The following is a 20,871-nucleotide window of genomic DNA, read 5'->3' as shown; positions in this document are numbered from 1 at the left end:
TATTATAACATGGCTTCACTTATGTCTCTGGTGTCAACCGGTGAAGATGGTAACTTGTAAAAACTGTTGAACATGTTGCGTTTGGAAACGTCACACGTCACTGAAGTAAAAAAAAAAAAACATAGTGCGTTCAGTTTTTCCTCCATCACGACCGAGAGGAAAAGTGCTCGTTTTACTCTTAGACTTTTGTTTGACAACATAATTATGAGTTACAGCATAATGATTTTACACAAAGCGTGGGGAAAATTCACATTGACAGTAAAGTCTCCAGGAAATGTTTTATTTGTGTATAATAATCAGAGTTTGAGAAAAAAGTATTTGTTTTAAACCTATATATGTAAATTTTACATCTACAATATGCAGGGAAATAGAGTTAAATTTTGTTTTATATATAAATAAAACAATGATAGGGACATCGCATGAAGACAAAATGAACATTTGTTGATATAAAATTGGAAAAAGTAAAAAAGGACATATTGTAAGAGTATCACTGCCTGGAGCTCCTCGTCCAAGATGGCCGCTAATTATCAACAGCTGTCGGCCATCAACCTGATGAGGATCGTCTCCTACATAAGGCTGCAGTCCAGTGTTACTCTTCACCATCTAATGGTAGTGTTGTCTCCGGCTGGTAACTTAGTAACTAGTAAATTTACTTCCCAGTCTCTTTTTGTCTCCAGTGTTCCTGCGTCCTCCTGGTTCCCTAGTTCTGTCCTGGTTCTCCTCGTGCCTTGCCAACCACCAGTTGCCAGCCTTCCTCGTTCAGTTGGACCCCTGGCCTTGTCCCCCTCTGGAGCTCTCCTAGGATTCGGAGTGGACCAAAAGGAGATTTTCCAATCTGTAAGAAAGAAAACATCTTCTCATTAATACTGCCTGATCACCTGCCGACCTCCTCTGACCTTCTCCCTCCTCTTCCAGGAGCTGCAGAGAGACAACTGTATAATTTCACTGTGAATAATAAACACGGTCACTTTTGCACTTGCCTGTGTCTGTCTCGTTCCGGGTCTCATACAACTCTGGGTTCCTCGAGCCATAACACATATACTGAAGCCAAAAGGTTTGAAAATATCTGAATTTATATTCAATTACACAAAAAATAACTTGTTGAATCAACAAAAAAAGGGAAAAGTTCCACTCAGTTGTATGTTTGATTAAATTATTTTATCATAATGACATTTATCCAGATTTAAACAACAAAGTGTTTCAGGGTTGAGCCTTTTTACAAAATTTTTCTTTATTGATAGATTTGAATTGATTGCAATGATGATTTTAACCTCTTTTTAGGGGTGCTCAAGCACCCCTAAATTTTAACTCAGCCACCCCTGAAAAGTAAAGAAACCATCATTACAATTTTGTAAGCAAACTGTACATAATTTATAACTTACTAAACTTATAACCTAATTTATTAACCTTTATTTAACCAGGAAAATCCCACTGAGATCACAGATCTCTTTTGCATAGGAGGTCTGGGCCTGAAGGCAGCCTAACATGCATGTTTTTGGTCTGTGGGAGGAAACGGTAGTACCCGGAGAAAACCCATGCATGCACGAGAAGAACATGCAAACTCCACACAGAATGACCCCAAGTCCAACCAGGGATTGAACCAAGGACCTTCTTGCGACGAGGCTACAGTGCTAACCACTGAGCCATCGCGCTGCTTAAATCCAGCAGGCTCGTCAGCAACCGACCAGAGACCTCAATTTGTCCCGAAGTGAAACGTCCTTACTTCCAGTAGCGCCAGCTTCTTTTCCTCTGACAACATTGTCTGGGTTTTGCATTACAAACACTTTGCAGTCAGAGGGGTTTTGTGAAATATTATCAGGAAAAAAAATGGTTAAACCTTGTCAGTGTAGAACTTGTTATTCCCTGAGCATTTGGCCAGTTAACCCCAGAATACAGAGCACTGTTCTCGTCTGCACCACAAACATGTTTGCTCACAGAATTATTGTTATGCTCAAAACAATAGAAAGTGCAATTCATGGTTGAGTTTTTGGTATAAAAAGTAAAATAAGAAATTTAACAGAAGTGTATTTTAATCAGACTAGCCAAGAAAAGACATTCTGACTGTGATTGCCAAAACGTATTGCTATTTTTATTAAGTTTTTGGATTATGTTATCAGATCCAGGAAATAAATCCAGGAAACCAGGATGATGAGTTACCACAACATATAATTTCCCCCTGGGATTAATAAAGTATTTTTGAATTGAATTGAATTGAATCGTTAATGCGTTAATGAATTTCAATATAAATAAGCTTGCACCAATTCAAGCTACTTTGAAACAACATAAACTCTTGAAAAATATGTTTTTACATGTACTTTGTCGGTCTGTTAGCAAACTATTTTGTGAACTACTGGAGTCATAGTGAAATGCTGAGAAAGTAATTATTGGATGTACATTTACAGCTGATGAAATGTTGGCTGATCCAAGATGGCTACCACAGCTAATTTACTCTTGCAAACAAAAAAAATAGCTATAAATGTGCCAGTTTTACAAATACTGAGCTACAGCTTGACATGATAATAGCCGAGAGTCATCCTCTACATGTTCTCCAACACGTCTCCTGACATTTCATAAGAGATCATTCATAAAGTAATTTACAGTGTTTGACGAACTTGGTAGTAAATGTGTCTCATCATGACCTTAAGGCTGTTTACATGTTAAAGCATCCCCAATAAAATCATAAAAAATATTTTACTAATAACTTAACATTAAAGTGGACATTTAACATAAAAAATATTCTTACACCAAGCATAGACTCTTGGAATAACCATATTTTTGAGAAACCACCTCACTTGACATGTGGGTATGGTTACTGTCAGCTCGTATTACAGAAAGCCCTTTACTGGTTAAACTATAGCAGCATCCTAACAGTTCACACGTGACATCACCAAATGCTCCTATTTATTTTCAGTTATGCTTGAAACCACAGTGTGTACATCACAATACCCCCTAAGTCTGCAGACCACAAACGCGAGCAATGCCACAAAGCGTTCAGTGCTTCCTAATGCTCCATTGTCTCCACTCATCGAGCATGACATCCTTTAATGTCTGCAGAAAAAGGCAGGTTCTGGGACTGAATAGCTGCTGCTAATGCACGTATTTGTTTTGCCGCCATAGAGACTAACGCGGAGCGTAGGTGGGAACAAGACCAAGCACAGAAACAGGAACAAGGAGATTCAGATGATCAGTTAGAATTCTATCTAAAAGAAGAAATGAAAAGAGTTTTAAAAAAAAAAGGCATCAACTAGAAAGAACTGCCAGCACAAACTGTATGTGTGTCTATCAGCACGGGCTCTGGTTGTTTGTTTTTGCCCTTGCAGGTATCTGTCATTCTACCTGAGAGACACAACAGGCTTGCTCACAGCCTGGAGATGTATTACATTTCAAAGCCTGGCATGACATAAAGACAGGCAAGAGCAAGTCTGAAGCAATATAAAACGCAGTTGAGAGAGGAAAAAAAATACAAATAAAGATCTATATCCTCAAACAATTGTGCTTGCTGCATGTAAAGTTCATAATTTTACCTTATTGTGGCAGCAGATTTTTTTTGTTGTGTTATATGTTTGGCTGCTGCTTGGCCTGCCATCATTCTGGATCATTTTGACTAAAAGGCGAAAAGAAAGGACAAGCAAATGAAGTAACGCTCACTCGTGCTCGCTTGTTTGAAGGAGAGGGGGAGCAAATGTGGAGAGAAGGTGGTTCAGCCACCGCCCTGACGGACTTCCAGGCTCCCTCTCAGCAGAACCGCAAAAACCCCGCTCCCCCCACCACCACCCCACCCCCCTGCAGGGGCCAGATTCTGAGCATCCATGGAACAAACACAAACTCCCACTGTTCTCCTCTAGGTGGCTTGCAGCGGTTGTGCAAGACGCATGGGTCAAAACTCCTTGTTTATATCGTAACCATAATACAGCAGAGCTACAAAGAGAAGCTAAAGCCCACGCCAGAACCACTCAAAACATTACTGACCGACAACTAAACACATGAAATTGAGCTTCGGTGCAGTGTAAAGGCTTGGGGCTCAAAGGGTTTGACTTCTACAACAGAGACCCTGCTCATTCTTTTAACATAATAACAACCCTCTATCTTGTCATTTCTGTCAAATGTGTTGGCAAATTTAGGTATGAGTCATATTTCTGCATGAAATCTTGCTATGTGAGTGATACATCAGGTTGTACAAGGCTCTTGAGGGCTGGTCCCTTCCTTCATGTCCCCCTCCATAAACCTCCAGCACGCCTCCCAGTCTAAGCACTGCCACTCTGTAATTGTGGGGAAACCACAGCACACAGCCCCATATATAAATACTCTATTCTCCCAGCCTTGTCAAAATAAAGGTTGTGTGGGGAGAAAGAAAAAGGGCCTTTTTAGGTGGCCTTCTCCCCCACTTTGGAACTATTTTAGGGCAAGCTTTACCTTCTGGTAAAGCTAAAGAACGATATGTTTCAAGAAGTCCCGTTGTAGTTTGAGTATTTTTAAGCACAGCTCAGCATCTCAAGTTCTAAATTTAAACCTGCTGCTTTCTTTGTGAGGAGTTGTGAAATCTTCCACAGCTGAATGAGAAAAGTTACTACAAGCAAATATGTTGACATGGATATTGCATTTCTCACATGGCGCCTTTGTTGCAACACACTGATATGACTGACTTAAAAAGGCACGAAGACAGACACGGAGATGTGCAAAGCATCGCCCGAACTGTGTACACACGATGGCCGGTTGACGTGCAGACGGCTTTGATGTGCGTCTTCCAGTGAGAGGAGACTTCCTTATTGTCTTTGGAGTCTGCTCACCTGTCTGTGTCTACGACGGGGCCTGTCGTCTTCTAAGCTCGTCAAATAAAAGACTGCTTTAAAAAGCTTTAGCCATCAGCTGAGTGTAGCTCCTCTGCAGGCCTCTGAAGACTGAACTGTCCCTAAACCTCCACTGAGAGTAAAGAACCAATTGTTCCATTGTGCTTCAGACTGTTGCAAAAAATAAAAATCAAACAGACCAGATTAAGATCGTGTCAGTTTACTGTACAAAGATAAACCGTTTGAGAGATGAAAATGGTGGAGACAACTATTAAACAGAAACACAACAAATTCTGTGGAAATGCTGGAAAATGGAAGCAGGACATTGGTTGGAGGCTTGAACTAAAACTTGACAACGTGGACTTAACTGGTTTATAGAGACTGTGCAGTCAAGGCTCGTTGTTCCTCCCTGATGGACTCATTCATTCAACCTTTATTTGTACTGGTTAATCTCATTGAGTCACGAGGACTCGTTTACAAGAGAGACCTGATTTAAGCAAAGAACACAAATGAGGTACACACAACAATAAACAGTCATATAAAAGCATATAAAATGAAAAGCAAATAAAATAAGTTATATAAAACAAAACAAAAAAAATGCTACATTATAAAACATAAAACACTAAAAACAGGAACATGTCTGCAATGATTTTTTTTTTCATTGAACTTAACAGTAGTTTAGTCAAAGTTGAGAACTTCAGATCTTGTTGCAAGGTGTTCCAGGAAACAGGAGCGGAGTAGGAGAAGGCCCTTTTTCCAAATTCGATCTGCACTGAGGGGACACTGCTGGTAATGATGTCTTGTTGTCAGTTGGATGTCAAGTTTTCTGTGTATTCTGAACAACTACATTACCGTATATTCCACCTATAAGTCGCATCAGTCCAAATATGTCTAATAAAGTGGAAAAATACATAAATAAGTCACTTCGCCATATAAGTCGCATCTATTATGCGTCACCGCTGACAACCCGGAAATGTGGGCCGGTGTTGTGCCAAAAATCGATTGGCTGCCAAATGGCGGCCGCAGAAGCGTGCACGGGAGGACTTTAACAAGAATTTAACAAGATTAACACTTAAAAACAATTGTTTGTTTGCTCAAAATTATAGCAAAGGTGTGTCTCAGTTAAACTTTTACTTAAAAGGACTTTAACCGTCAAATCAGCTGCATTTTTTTTTGTCTGTCCAAATAGGTCTCACTTGTAAATGAGTCTTCGAGGCTCAATGTGATTTATCTGTTTAAATAAAGGTTGAATGAATGAATGAATTTCAAAAGTATTTGCTGCCTCAGACTGGGAGGAAATCAGAAGGAGGAACGCTGCACATTTCTTCAAAATTTAACAAGATAAGCACCTAAAACAATTATTTGTTTGCCCAACATTATAGCAAAGGTGTGTCTCAGTTGACTTTTACTTAATAAATGCACTTCAATGGTTAAATCAGCTTCATTTCACCAGGGTGGTGCAGCAAAATTAAGCTAATTTGACAGCGAGCTAGACAAAGGTGGGAGTCTGTGGCAAGCCGATTGAGTCATTAATAGCCACTTGTACCTATTACATGACACAACGGCATGCCTTACTACTTGAGTGCCATCTAGTGGCTGAAAATGGTAGTGTTCAATATTTTCAGTCGGAATGAATGAAAATGATCATATCTCAGTCAAAATAAAAAAAATAAATAAGTCGCTTTGGCGTATAAGTCACAGGGAATGCAAATTATGCAAGAAACTATGACTTATAGGCCGAAAAATATGGTAATTTGCAGAGTTAACTCTGGAGAACTAATTAGTCTCAGGTAAAACAAAGTTGAAGCTCAAACTGTGAGGCATCGGCACACTGCGCGTCACACAATCACGTTAACTTGTGGTTATAATCTATAATTTGTCAAGCCCTCAGGACTTCATATTTTAGGATGGAGGCAGTCAGGGACACTTGTCATATTTGAGGGGTATAAGCGTGCAGACTAGAGTCCAGTTTGGCAAGCCTCATGTAAGAGGCAATCTGTCATTACCCAAGTAACGAGAGAGCACATGCCGCACAAAGAGCAATAAATAGGAAAGCGAGTGCGACCTGGCCAGAAACATTGTTACTTCCCTAAAAAAAATCAAGTTTTATCACCTTCAGTGATCCACATGAGCCATGTCTGACCCCTGCTGCAGTCAGAGGACCTCCCTAACCATTCCATCAGCAACAGTGACGTAACTGTCGCAAGCTTTTCTTTCAATTGCTGTCGTGTATTGAGTCCTGTTTTCTTGGAAGGTGGGTGTCATGTGTTTGTTTTTGAGAAAAAACAGTTCTAGGAAGAACCTAAAAAATAAACTTTCCAAAGGTAGGGATGAATTTTAGTAATGTGTTGATGACTTGCTGGATCAACAGCCATGAAGCTGCTGAGTGACAGTGTGAAGTTAGTTACGTATAAAATGGACATTTACTTGTTTTTAGGGAAGAAATTAAACAGTTAAAAATATAGCTACTAAAGAGTTTAGTTCAAAAATATTTGTAGTAGTTTTATTAGTCCTTATGTAATTTAAAGACATCAAATGAAAACAATTTAAACTTTAAAGTCACTGCAGCTGCACTTCATACATTTCACATTCAACCTTTTTTTTTAAAGAATGCACTCATTACAAAGACTTGTTTTAAAAACTAAAATGTTTTAAGGTAAAATGGTGTCAAAACTGTGAAATTTACCTCGTTTAAAACTTTAAATTAAACAATGAAACATGCCTAAAGATCGAAATTATGGTGACTCTGACGTTCCACCAAATTGAGCTTCAAGTCAAACAGCATGTGTGTCATGGGATTCAGAACAGATTTCTTTATTCATTTGCTAAAACAATACAAACTTCTCAGGATCCTAAACTTCATTAAGATAATAAAAAGAAAATAATATTAGATTTAAACTAAAACAGAAGCACATGAAAAACATAAAAATATACTTGAGTCATTAGTGCTAGAAGCAGGAAAGAACGATAAAGCTGAATATTACGACCCAGGTGGTTTAAACTTGCAGCATTTGCTTCTGTCAAAAGATACAGTTAGTTCAAAGTTCAAGGTTTAAGATTCTTTATTGGCATTCCCATCACATGTGGTACATGATGTGGAATGAAATTGTGTACTCAAGGTCCCAGTTACACCAAAAAAATAGCAAAAATATAAAGTATAAAAAGAAACCGTATACAAGGCTCTAAGATATATGCTAAACAATAATAATGTAATGTAATACTAACTAATAATACATTTAAACAGCAGCCTGAACATAAAAAAACTGTATTATACAAAATTAGTGTATAATTTTATTGAAAGTGATAAGATTTCTCAATAGTGACATTTTATTTTGTGCCTTTTAAACCTAAATGAGTTTAAGAAATTTTCCAAAGATCTTGTATTTATATCTAAATGTTATACAATGCCCTGTCTTTTTGGAGGATTGGGTTGTATATGCCAGTTGTGGCTGTCCAAATAATTCAAGAGTTCTTCCTGCTAGAGTGTCAAAGAAAAACTTATTTTTGGGTCTGGACCAGAACCATGCATCCTACATGTAGAACCTTAAACACATCCTGCATCCATATCTTCAAGAATGTAAAAGCCCGTTGCATCTTTTGCACATTTCCTGTTCTTGCTCTCCGTCTCATACACATACAGGCAAGCAGGCTCGGGAGGAGGGAATGTGAAAAATGCTCCAAACCCCGGGCTGGTGTTCTGACTCGTCCCAGACTTCATGCCGTCACCACCGGGGTCTGTGGCCAGACCTCCCTGTGCCAGACCCACTGGCTCCAACACCCGCCCAGGCCAGCCGAGCAGCAGCTCACGACCCATAATTAACCAGCAAGCCACACTGCAGAGCACATCCCTCCCCCCTCCCCAGTGCTCAGTACTGCAGGGGCCTTAGAGAAACTTAGAAGAAATGCAACTTGTAGGTATGGATGCTCCGGTATCAATGAGGTGCATGTGTGTAATGACAGGTTTATGTCAAAACTCAAATCTTCTCCCTTCCAGTATTGCAAACTCTCTAGTTGTGAAGTTTTCCTCATAATTACAGTCATAATTTTGGCAAAGATCAAAGTCCCGTTCCTGGATGGTTTACAAACGCAAATCATGAGAAAACAAGAGCATAGTACCTTTTGAAGTAGCTGTGCTTCTTTCTGTCTCCTGAAAGTAATGCCAGGGTGCCTGTAATTCTCCCAGACTGGCATAATTATGGTTGAGACGTCTGGAGGTGCACTTCAGGAGCAAGCTGTGATCATCTTCATTATTTTGAAGGCTGCTCTCTTGTTCAGGCAGAAAAGACTTTTTATTCAAGGTGAGGTTCCTTTAGATCAGCCAGAGGGAATCACACCAAGTAAGGTCGGTATGCAGGAGGATTAGCATCAAAGTGTGACAGAGAGGAGCCGAAGATGTCTGATTTATCACTTTGTTTTCTTTTGAACAACAAACCAAAGGCCTAACAGTTAGAACAATCTTCAAATCAGATGAATATACACAGCTCAGCAAACTAATTCCATTAATCTCTGGACGTAAAGTCATAAACCTCAATGTTTCCCTACTTGGGCTTGTCAGAGGAGTCTCCTTGCCACTGATTTGGGGTCATGGCTTGTAAATTTAACAGAGTTTCCTCAAGAAATACCTCATCCTTTGAAAGAGAAACAGGAAAATTGCACGCTGCACTGCCTACTTGGTCTTTTACCCCTTCTTTTTGCACTATAATTTGCCTCTGGAGCAGGTCGGCCTAAAATAACCTTAACCCAATATTCACAACATAAGAAGACTTTGAGTGATGCTGGAGGTCTCCCCTTGGGTGGCGGTGGACTGTCCTCATTCTGTGGGCGTTAAGAGGTTGTTTACTTGTTTACCTCTCTTAGATACACCAAAAACATGCAGCAAAGGTATTCATTTGAGCTAATGTAAATGAAACCTATCCTTCAAAGTACAAATAGTTCATATGAAGGAAGGTGATGAAATTTACTGAACATGTGCATTGCGGTGAAAGGACTGTTTTAAAGATGACTTCCAAGTCTCAGCAAAGAAAACCACTAAACCCAAGTGATGGGCCCATGATCTCACTTGAACCAAAGTTTCCTAGAAAAGTATCTCATTTATGTGAAACTCAGCTCTTCTCCATTTTCTCACTGAATTTCCAAAATTGGCAGCCATGATGCATCCAATGCTAGACATGTTTCCTGGGACTGGAGCGATTCCTCCATCTCTGCTCTCGCATGCCCTCTTTGGGTACAGCATCAACATTGTGAGATTGATTTACGATCTGTGATGCATGCAATATGTGATTCTTGAGCTGTGTTTAATTTGTGGTATCTGACAAGTGAATTTCATGGAGCAGATGTAAAGTCCCGATGCGCGTTGCTGCAGGCTACGAATGGAGTGTAAAAAGCGAGGAGTTCTTGTTAATTGAATACGATGGATTTCAGGGACGCTTTAAGTGTCCTTGCACCTCAACACCAGGACACACAAGTCTGTAGACTTAAATGTAAAACCAGAAAATCCTCATAAAAATCACTTGCTTCTCTCATGCACAAACCCCCCTCCCCCTCTTCAACCACCCCCTTCCAAAACTCGCGTACACCGCAGGCACCACACGCACTCTGGTTCTCATATGGAATATCGTGGGTGGTGCTGGACCGGTAGAGGGCTCTGGAAATAGCTAGGGAGCAACCCCTCCATTTCAGCGACCCAAATTTCCTTTTCTGAGGTTGCTGCCTGGGTTGGAAGTGCTGTGCAGCAAGCATCCAGTCGCCACGGCAAACCACAACGGCCACGCTGACAGCACTTCACAGGGACCACAGCATGGCAGGGGTGACCAGATGGCCGTCCACACACATGGGCAGACTGAGCCGTCACATACACACACCTCCGTTGCATTCAGCAACGCGTATGTGTTCGCTCGCATATAGATGTGTGCACTCAAAAGAATGTTCATGAGCTGTACACACAAACCATCCTCCATCACAGACATGTCCAAAGGGAGACAGTGGGTGGGAAAATGGGAGGATGTGGCACATGTTTGTTTGTTTTGTCTATATTCAAGTGTGGGAAGTGAATCCTGTACCCGTCGTGGGCATCGTTTGCATGATATCAATATATACATCTGTGCATCTGTGCGATTGTGCGTTTGTTGAGAAGGGAAATTTTATAGACACTGAGATGATAAAGGTCCTTTCCACTACCACAACCACTCCACACATCTTTTATGTTTCCCAAAAATGAGCTACTTTCACATTTACAATGCTAATTTTTGTGCTGATAGAGAGCGTGTAACAGCTCTACCAAATAATTCAAATGTTAACTTGAAATTTGCCTTGTTAAGAAGGCCACCATTTTATTATACAAATTAGCCCTGGCTGAGCTGTTCTCTGCTTGGCTGCAGCTTGTTCCAGTTTTCTGCATATGTCAGTAAGCCCTGCCCCACTGTGACTCAGTACTTCTACTGCAGCAAGTAGACGACTGGTCAGTCAGGGAGAGTCAGAGTTTCTTTATTTGTCATTCGCACCACATGTGGTACATGTGGTGGAACGAAATTGTGTACACATGGTCCCAGTTACATCCAGCAATAAAATAAAAGCATAAAAACAATACGCTGAACAGCAGCACGAACATGAATCTGTGAGCAGATGAGTATGAATGAACACAGCAACATGAAACAGATCAGCAGCAACATGATGTGATTATTCTGGTTAGAGATTCATGAGTCTAACAGCCTCAGGATATAAGCTGTTTTTACACTTAATGCTTCTTAACCTCCTTCCTGAGGGGAGCGGGGCAAAAAGTGTGTGTGCTGGGTGAGTGGGGTCCTTCATGATGCAGGTGGCTCTCTTCCTGCATCTGGAGGTGTAGATGTATATGACTGTGGAGAGGCTGACTCCAACAGAATTCATGTAGAATACACAGTATGCAGATAAACAGTATGCAGATACACATTGTTCTGGCATCAACCACTTTAATATCCCAGTAATGTGTATCGGCAGTGTGTTGCAAATCATTTTCGTCTGTGACTAGTTGCTTTGAAGTAACTGTCTGGTTGTGTTTAGGTATGAGACTTGTAGATTGATCAGTAAAATACTCACAAATCACCTGATAATCCTTGCTGCAAAGGCTGCTCAACAAATTAATGAAAAGATTATTTGCAGCAACATTTAAATAGAAAAGGTACCTGCACATCCAGGCACCCCTGGGGGAGACACACCAACCACACTTCATAAGTTTATTATTTGTTTTTGTTTTTTTTTTTAGTTTATTTTTGCCGTGTTGACTCGTTTCACAGTTCTTACCTTTCATTCAACCTTTATTTAAACAGGTTAGTCCCACTGAGCCATGAGGACTCATTTACACCTTGCTCCTGTATGGTCAGTGTTCATATTTCTAACACGTTTAGCTGTACTTGGTTATTTTATGCTTTAAGCTCATGTTACACCCTTACAGCGTGTGGAGGAGTTGGCAGGGTTCTGATTCAAAAGTACAACATAGCAGCTCTCATAAACTGGCTTTAATTCCCAGCACTGAGAAAAGGTAGGAACACTTAGTCGAGTATAATAATGCACGTCTATGTTTCTTACCAGGAACTTGATGCATGTTTTGTCTCTTTCTAGTCACAGTGCCATTACATGTCCATTTGAGGATAATGGTGAATCTCCTCTCCCAGTATGTCCACAAAATAAGCATTCTTGTTGTTTGTCTTCCTCTGCTCCTCACTTTACTTTTCTATGTGTTTTTGAAGCCACATTATGAATCCCACGTATTGTTGGCATGCAGAGTCCATGTGGTCATGAAATCCCAGTCTGCAATCAGAGTAACCCAGCAGGTTTGCAAACAGGTACACATGACAACATTTGGTAGCAGTACATTATCCATCCCGGTACGTACATATCTGGTGACCAGGCTGTTAAATGAAGTGATCTGATACCCTGTAACATGTCTGAATTAGGTTTTGCTTCCCAGCATTTACCTCACACAGGCCTAACAGTTAAAATATATGGTTGAGCATTGACAGTATTCGTGTGTCTCTTCTTTGTAGCATAAATGACAGATCCAGTCAAAAAGTAGATGCAATCTTTAGACAGAATGAGGCTAAAAGTATAACATTTTTATTTCTTCTGTTTAGGTTAATTGTGTGCAATAATTATGGTTTATGCACACACAGAAACAGGTTTTATTAAATACATGGTCACAATAAATTAAAAAGTAATAAGTCTCATGCAAATGTGACAGAAGTGTTTAACATATTTAGAATCGTGTTTTCAAAAACTGGTAGGAAAAATGTGTGTTTTGTACATTTTTCATGGGTTAAATTAACAATTATTTGGGCCTTACTCATTGCTACAGTTGCCTTGACCCTCAAGTCAAACCTTTCCGTGTTTTTTTAACAGGAATAACTGTGGCCTTAGACTGCTGCAGGCTCTTAGCCTGAGCTATGTTGAAGCAAGTTCACATGGTGTCCTCGTGTTCATTAAGTTAGCAACAAAAAAAAAAGTGACTCTACCTCCTCAAACGGCTGAGGCAAGCTGGTCTGGGAAGCTCAGTCTTCACCTCCTTCTACAGGTGTGCAGTGGAGAGCATCCTGTGCTCCAGCATCGACGTGTGGCATGGAGGCTGCACAGCTGCAGAAAGAAAAGCTTTGCAGAGAGTGGTGAAGGCTGCACACAAGACTGTTGGAGTCAGTCTCCCCACCATCACAGACGTTTACACCTCCAGATGTAGGAAGAGGGTCACCTGCATCATTAAGGACCCCACTCACCCAGCACACACACTTTTTGCCCCGCTCCCCTCAGGAAGGAGGTTGAGGAGCATTATGTGAAGCTGTGAAGCTGTTAGACTCATAAATCCCAAACCAAAAATCACTGCAATGGCACTTTAATTGGGAATTTGTCACTTTATCTGTGCTGCTGATTGTACATGCTGCTGATTTCTTACCCATAAGCTGCTGAATTCATACCTATCTGCTCACAACAGACTCATGTTCAGGCTGCTGTTAAATATACCATATTATTTTACATTATTATAGTTTAGCATATATCTTAGATCCTTGTATACTGTTTCTTTTTATACTTTATAGTTTTGCTATCTTTGAGTGTAAGTGGGACTTTGAGTACACAATTTTGTTCCGCTTCATGTAACACATGTGATGTGATTGACAATAAAGAACCTTGAACCTTTATTATTATGTGCAGCATATGATAACAAAGCTTGATACTAGCTTTTTTGTGTGTGTGAGTTGTAGTTTTCTTAAACATTTATAACTTTTTTTGTGATTCAGCAATATACTATAGGTTTTGAGTTTCAATGATGAAAAGTTAAGCTAAATTATGTAACTACAACTTTAAATTGTGAAAATCAGGCAAGCTTTAGCTCTAGCAGTGTATCAGATTTTCAAAATAATAAAACCAGATTTATTTGTGCATCATTTTAAGATAAATTATAAAGTCTACTGATTACATTTAAATCAATTAGTGTTTAAAGTTCATTTGAATCATATGCAATATGTGCCAATAAAGTGCCATTTTCTTGATTGTGAATTTAGATCAGAAAACATGTCCATGAAGAAGTTAAGTTGTATAAACACTAAAATACAAGAGAATGGGCAGCAAAAGCTGCAAAAACATCAGTGACAGCTCCATGTCTGTCCTTCAAAGGCCTTTTGTTTATAGTGGAGGAGCTGAAAGTTGCCATTCACGTTCAACATTTTTACCCGAGACAATATTTTATAAGCACTCCATAGAGAACCTTATGCTTCCTTTTCCTGTGGTTTGGCCAAGGCTGAGCTGTCGGGCGAGTGGAACAGCCAAACCCAAATGTAGATGCTCAACTTGGCAGGCTCTCCACGGAGTGTCCTGACCAGACAAAGGCAGGGAGAGGAAGAGAGCCATTTATTTATATTCACTGTGGTTTTGTGTGTTGCGTACTAGACTTCCAGACCCCGAGTGGATATTCTGTCTGAGGACAAAGACAGATGGATGGCTTTCCATTGAGAGGAACCGTTGAGATTAATGTCCGATCCATATGTGTTAATCGAGTGTGAGCATTTGATGTGTGGTCCAACCCCACGCACCAGTATTCCCCTCAGTTTTTATATTAGTCCGCCTTTAAGAAGAAACTATGAAGACAGCACATCCTCTAAAGGCTTGATATGTGTATTTTTTGATTATCTATACCGACAGCATTAGCAATATGATGAAACTGGATCAGGTCTTATTCCACAGGGATGACCTCACCGCTGTCAGCCAAGGTATGGAACCAATTTAAAGTAGCTCCTCAGAATTTCGTCAGATTTGTCAGACTGGGCCAACCTTCACTCCAGTTATACACATACTTTACAACCAGGGTGGCTGTTTGTATGAATTAGAGCTTAAAAACAATAAAATTGAAAATTCTGACAGCAGAAACTGCGCTCTAGTCTCATTTACTCACACCCAGGTAGTGTGTCCATGTGGGAGAGCCCATAAATGAGTCAACCATGACCACTTCTATATAGACTTTTAAGGGGAAGTTGGGGTTTGGGGAGGGGGTTTTATATATATACTGTATATGTTGAAATGTACACGCACACACACACATATAGTGGCTGTGGCTAGCTTAAGCTCTCTGGTCAGGAATGGATGCCAAGAGCAAGCCCAGCAGTAGAACACTGGGAGTCTTGTGCCTGATTTTGGAGCCTCTGGCTCTGTCCCGACCTTGCTTCAAAATACACTGTGGCTTCAAGGAACAGCACTCTCAGCAGTAGGGAGGCCAGGCATGGAAAACTTAAACACAACAAGAAAGCAGTGGAGGAACGGGGGGGAAAAATAAGCAGGAGAAATTTATGTGCTCATTCACTTTTGCGGCATGAGCATTCTCTTAATGGTTTTAACACGCTGTGCGTGGACAGGGATGAGCTTGCAGAGGAAACTTCAATTCTGAAAGTGAAAGCAAAAAGTTGTGCACAGACATTTGTCGGTATCTATAAAGGTTTGCGATTGTCACACAATGAGACATTGCACTCACATACGTAGCTTTAAAAATTATTATAGTTGAAACCAGGACGTCCGTAACAGTAATACAAGGTCACATGACCGTCCATTCAGAAAACAAAAAGTCCACAGTTACAGCTTTGTTAATGTGTTTTTATTACTCAGCTTTTGCAGCGTAATCCTGCTGATCCAGCAAAAGTCGGGATGACACAGATTTGTTGCTCTGACATCTCACCTGACACCAGAGGCATAATAACACCTTGTCTGGTTAATAGTGTGTGTTACTGCTGCTGCACCCTGTAATCTCTCCTCTCTCTGACGCTGGTAATGACTTCAAATATCAAACTAGCCTAAAGTGATACAATCCACTCAAGCACAAATACTATGTCATACAGTGACATAAACACACACGCACGCGCACCATCGTACAGTTTCAGCTTCAGGGAAGCATAACAGAAAAGGCCACTTGTGTCAACAAGTGACACCGTTTTTGTTTTTATCCCTCAGAGATGGAGGCATTATTGATTCAATGTTATTTTCAGTTTGTGTGTTCAGAAATAACAGTTTAAGTTTAGGTCCGCTCTAAATCCAGATATTTGTGACCCGTCATATTAAATCAGGGATTGAGACATTCGTGGTCAAACTAAACGAAGACATTTTTAGATTTGTGTCATTTTAAGCTACATTTTGATGCCTTAGACCATACTGATATCCTCAGCATCTCCAAAGATATGGCTTGATTTGCCTTGACCAGCACATGACAAACTTTTTTTGGGGGGTGGGGGGTGTCAAAACTTGTTTTCTCAAAGCTCTTTGAATTAACTGTCCTGTTGTGCAACAAAAAATTGAGCCATGTCTCTGGTTTGATTTGATCAAATACAAAATTAGATTTTCCACTAAGTTCATGCTCAATAATCCAGGTAAAAAAAACATTTCAACAAAGTTCAGTCAGGTCATCTGGACGGTTTATTTTTTTTGTTGAAATGTTTCGTCTTTCATCCAAAGGACTTCATCAGTCAGAGGAGCCACAACAAACTCAGTCCCACAAGCAGCACACTCACACAGTGGACCAACCTGTTTGGCCCACTATGTACACAAAATTTTTTACCTGGAATATTGAGCATGAACTTTGTTGTTCTGAACCATTTCAGCCATGGCTGCCTCAGAGGAGTAAACGGGGGAGAGGGAGGGCTCCAGAGACCATCTTATCACCATCAAACTGGTTGGCCCACAGGTCTCTCTTGTAAATGAGTCCTCAAGGCTCAGTGAGACTAACCTGTATAAATAAAGGTTGAATGATTGGCCCACTATGTGAGTGTGTTGCTTGTGGGACTGAGTTTGTTGTGGCTCTTCAGACTGATGAAGTCCTTTGGATGAAAGACGAAAAGTTTCAACAAAAAAAGAAACCATCCAGAGGACCTGACTTAAATTTGTTGGATTTTCCACTGCACTTAACCGTTTGGTTTACTCACAATTTTTTGTTGTGTGGAAAAAACTAAAATAAAGATTTGCTTAGTTTCTTAGTGTATGTATTCTGACAAGATATACTGTACACCACTTTTGCATTGTAATATTAAAACAAGGCTGATGTCTTTAAAATTCATTGTTTTTTTTTAATTAGGCAGTAAATGATGAGTCAACAAATAAATATAATTTATTTTCATTTTTTTGCTTTGTATTGGATTGGATTGCATCTCGAAGTAAATCACATCCTAGAAGTGAATTGTTCGTTTGCTACTCGTGTACTTTTAATGTAGAAGATTGTTGGCAATCAAGACACGTAATGTAACCAGAGGTGTACAACTCTATATCCTATTTTACAAATAATTCTTCTTTATCTTGTAGTTTGTCAGTAAATAATTCTATGATAGATTGTATTTCCTATTTAAATGTTAAAGTTTTGACTAAACCTCCCACTGACGTAGAACAAAACAGAAGTAGCATTTTGAGCATGAGGCATTTCTTTAATGTCTGATTTACCAAGCACGGGCCTTTAATAGGCCTCGTTTCTGTTCTGAAGGATGATATATAGCTTGTGTAACTTATGTGCGTCATATCTTTGAAAGTACTCAGGTGAAAAGACAGCCACATAAGAACAGGACAGTATAGTTGGAGTACTACCAGAACCTCGTATCAAAGCCAGTGGAAACTTTTTTTTTATATACCACACTGAAGCCTTCTGTTCTCCTTTCATCATTTTATTAGCTCGGCTGTGAGAATCACAGCGAGATGTCTCATGTTTTCTCTCTGGAACAAACAAAGACAAAGAACACCCCTACTCATTCAACAGGGCATATCTGGCAGGATGTTTGATCGTTTCTGTGTGGCCCCATCCTGTCTACCTTGGTGCTAATCCCACTGCTCTGATACTCAAATCTGCACACAAACCCAGCATTCCTCCAGTGGGAATATAAACAGGTAAAATACATGGGTTTTATTGGACTTCCATTTTATTAAACCACAAGCACCTGCATCATGTATAGTAAACAATATTACGTACAGGTATTCCTTTTACTATCTATCATCAATCCCTCATTTTTTTTATTGGAATGAGACTATTTTTAACAAATTTTACTCTTGTGCAATGGGTTGGCTCCTAATAATAATCACAATGTGTTTGACGTAGAGCACAGTTTCATAAACTTAAAGACTCCTTAAGAAATGCATATTACTGTACCTGTCGCCATTCATAACGAAGCTTTAATTTACCACCACAGCAACATCTCACAAGATGTGTTAATGCTCAGATTATGTGTTAAGGATAACCATCAGCTACTACCACATAAGATGTAACCCAGTATATGTAATTGTGAGTAGGTTTTAGCAATTTTGTGTTGGTAAAGACAAATTAGCTGTGGCAGCAAGTTCAAGTTCAAGAATCTTTATTATCCCTGATGAGCAATTTGTTTCAGTCAATAGTCACATAAAACATCCATACTAGACAAGACATTGAGACATTAAAACAACAGTACAGAAATCATCACTGTTTGTTGAGAAGCCTGATCGCTACAGGGATGACTGAGTTTTTCAGTCTGTTCGTTCTTCATCTGGGCTGCAGATAACTGCGTCCAGATGGAAGCAACCTGAACACACCATGGAGTTGATGATCAGGATCTGCCAGAATCAGCCTGGCCTTGTTCACTGACCTTGTCTTGTGTAGGTCAGTGAGCTTCTGTAGGACTATGCCAGCAAATTATTTGGGTTGAGTCCAAATGTAAATCAGTGTAAATGTGCATCCAATGGCTATTTTCTGAAAGTTTGATTTAAATTAATCCAGTTGTTTGTACAATAATTTGCAAATGGTCAGACAGGGTTGACTGTAACAGGAAATGCCAAAGTTTTTAGTAAAGTTGTCAATGCGGAGTGCTCAGAGTATGAGCTTAAGATGTCTATCAGCTGGGCTCACACCAGGCTCCCACAGACTCAGGCGTACGTCAGTTCGCGTGTACTGGATTAGAGTCGAAGCAGATGACCGCAAGATTTGTCTGCGCAAAGATCACTTTTTACAACCAGGTGCGTGTCCTTGGTGTCGCACAATAAACTGCCCTGCGACGGACTGTTTTGTTTTGTATGCGACACCAATGTATTAAATTCACCTTCTTCATCCCTGATCTGGTTTAATGGCCTTTTCTTTTGTTTTGTTGCCAAGAGGCAAGTGATCTCTTCCTCCTCATCCGTTGACGACATGACTGAAATTGTGAGAAATTAAGGAATTTGTCACAAGAGAATTAAAATCAGGTCCATCGTGGCTGCGGGAGGGTCTGGAGATTTCCTGGTGGGCTGGTCTGATGTGTGGGCTGCAGGGCTTGCACTCCCTGTGTTTTTTTTTTTTTTAGAACTTTTTATTAACAACGTGTAAACACAGAACACCGCTGTGGCTGGGTTGCCAGCTCTCATTGCTTTTTTTGTTATTTTTTTCAACCTGTCAATCAATCCAGTAGGTCAGCAAATGACCAATCGGCGACCTCAATTTGTCCCAAAGGTAAACACCCCTTGCCTGCGGAGCTGGTCTGCAGCCCATGGGGGTATGCTCAAGTATGAAGTCTCAACCATCTGCGGACGGTGCACATAGTGTCAGCACAGCTCACAGTATGCCCGAGTCTGTGGGAGCCTTTAAGCTCAGTGTCTTTAAACTTGGCTGAGCTAAAGTATTTTTTTGTTTTTACAATGGCCGTTTAGCTGTGGTGGCCATCTTGTGCAGGATGGACATCAATGATTTCTTCATCAGAGTCAGTCAGAAAGATTTATTTGTAATACACACCACATGTGGTACAAGTACTACATGTAGCTGGGACCCTGTGTACATAATCTCGTTCCACCACATGTGGTACATGTGGTGGAACAAGATTATGTACACAGGGTCCCAGCTATATCCCACAATAAAATGTAAAAGAAAAACAACAATAAGATCTAAGATATGAACTAAGAAAAGTATCAACTAATTATACACTAAGCACTAATAGCATAAAAACAATATGCCGAACAGCAGCACGAATATGAGTCTGTGTGAGCAGATGAGCGCGCATGAACACAGCAACATGAAACAGATCAGCAGCAACATTGAAACAGATCAGCAGCAACATGATGTGATTCTTCACAGTGATTATTCTGGTTAGATATTCATGAGTCTAACAGACTTAGGGTAGAAGCTGTTCCTCAGCCTAGTGGTTCTACACTTAATGTTCCTCAACCTCCTTCCTGAGGGGAGTGGGACATAAAGTGTGTGTGCTGGGTGAGTGGAGTCCTTCATGATGCAGGTGGCCCTCTTCCTGCATTCATGGGGGTTTCATTGAAATGAAAATGGTTCATGATATTTTAGATATTTTTTATATAGATATATAATTTTTGCAAAGTATACAGATAAACAAACAGGATATTTGTATCTTAACTGCTCACTGTGAAAGGCGATGATAGAGATAAGTGAATGTTGTTGTTGAATAAAGTGACCCTGTGTGACAACTGCGTCAAGAAAAAAAAATCCTGCCTCTTCCCCTGCTCACACGGAAGGCTGAGTAACCCCCGAGGATCTGAACGCAAACATGTTTTGTCTGCTACTCACTCACAGTTTACACCTCAACACACCTCAACACACCTTCGCACACTTCAACAGCCCATGAGTTATGATGCACAGGCA

The 20,871-nt window shown here is 40.2% G+C and overlaps 1 protein-coding gene across 1 annotated transcript in view; it reads left to right on the top strand.

Moving 5' to 3' along the window:
- fam20a (FAM20A golgi associated secretory pathway pseudokinase) overlaps window positions 1–20,871 on the top strand; it is a 161,427-nt gene that overhangs the window by 946 nt on the left and 139,610 nt on the right. The gene's annotated exons all lie outside the window — the stretch shown is intronic.

This window comes from Nematolebias whitei, chromosome 17 (genome assembly GCF_014905685.2).
Source record: "Nematolebias whitei isolate Nwh7 chromosome 17, NemWhi1, whole genome shotgun sequence".
NCBI classification, from domain to species: Eukaryota; Metazoa; Chordata; class Actinopteri; order Cyprinodontiformes; family Rivulidae; genus Nematolebias; species Nematolebias whitei.
This window is presented reverse-complemented; position numbering and strand designations above follow the sequence as displayed.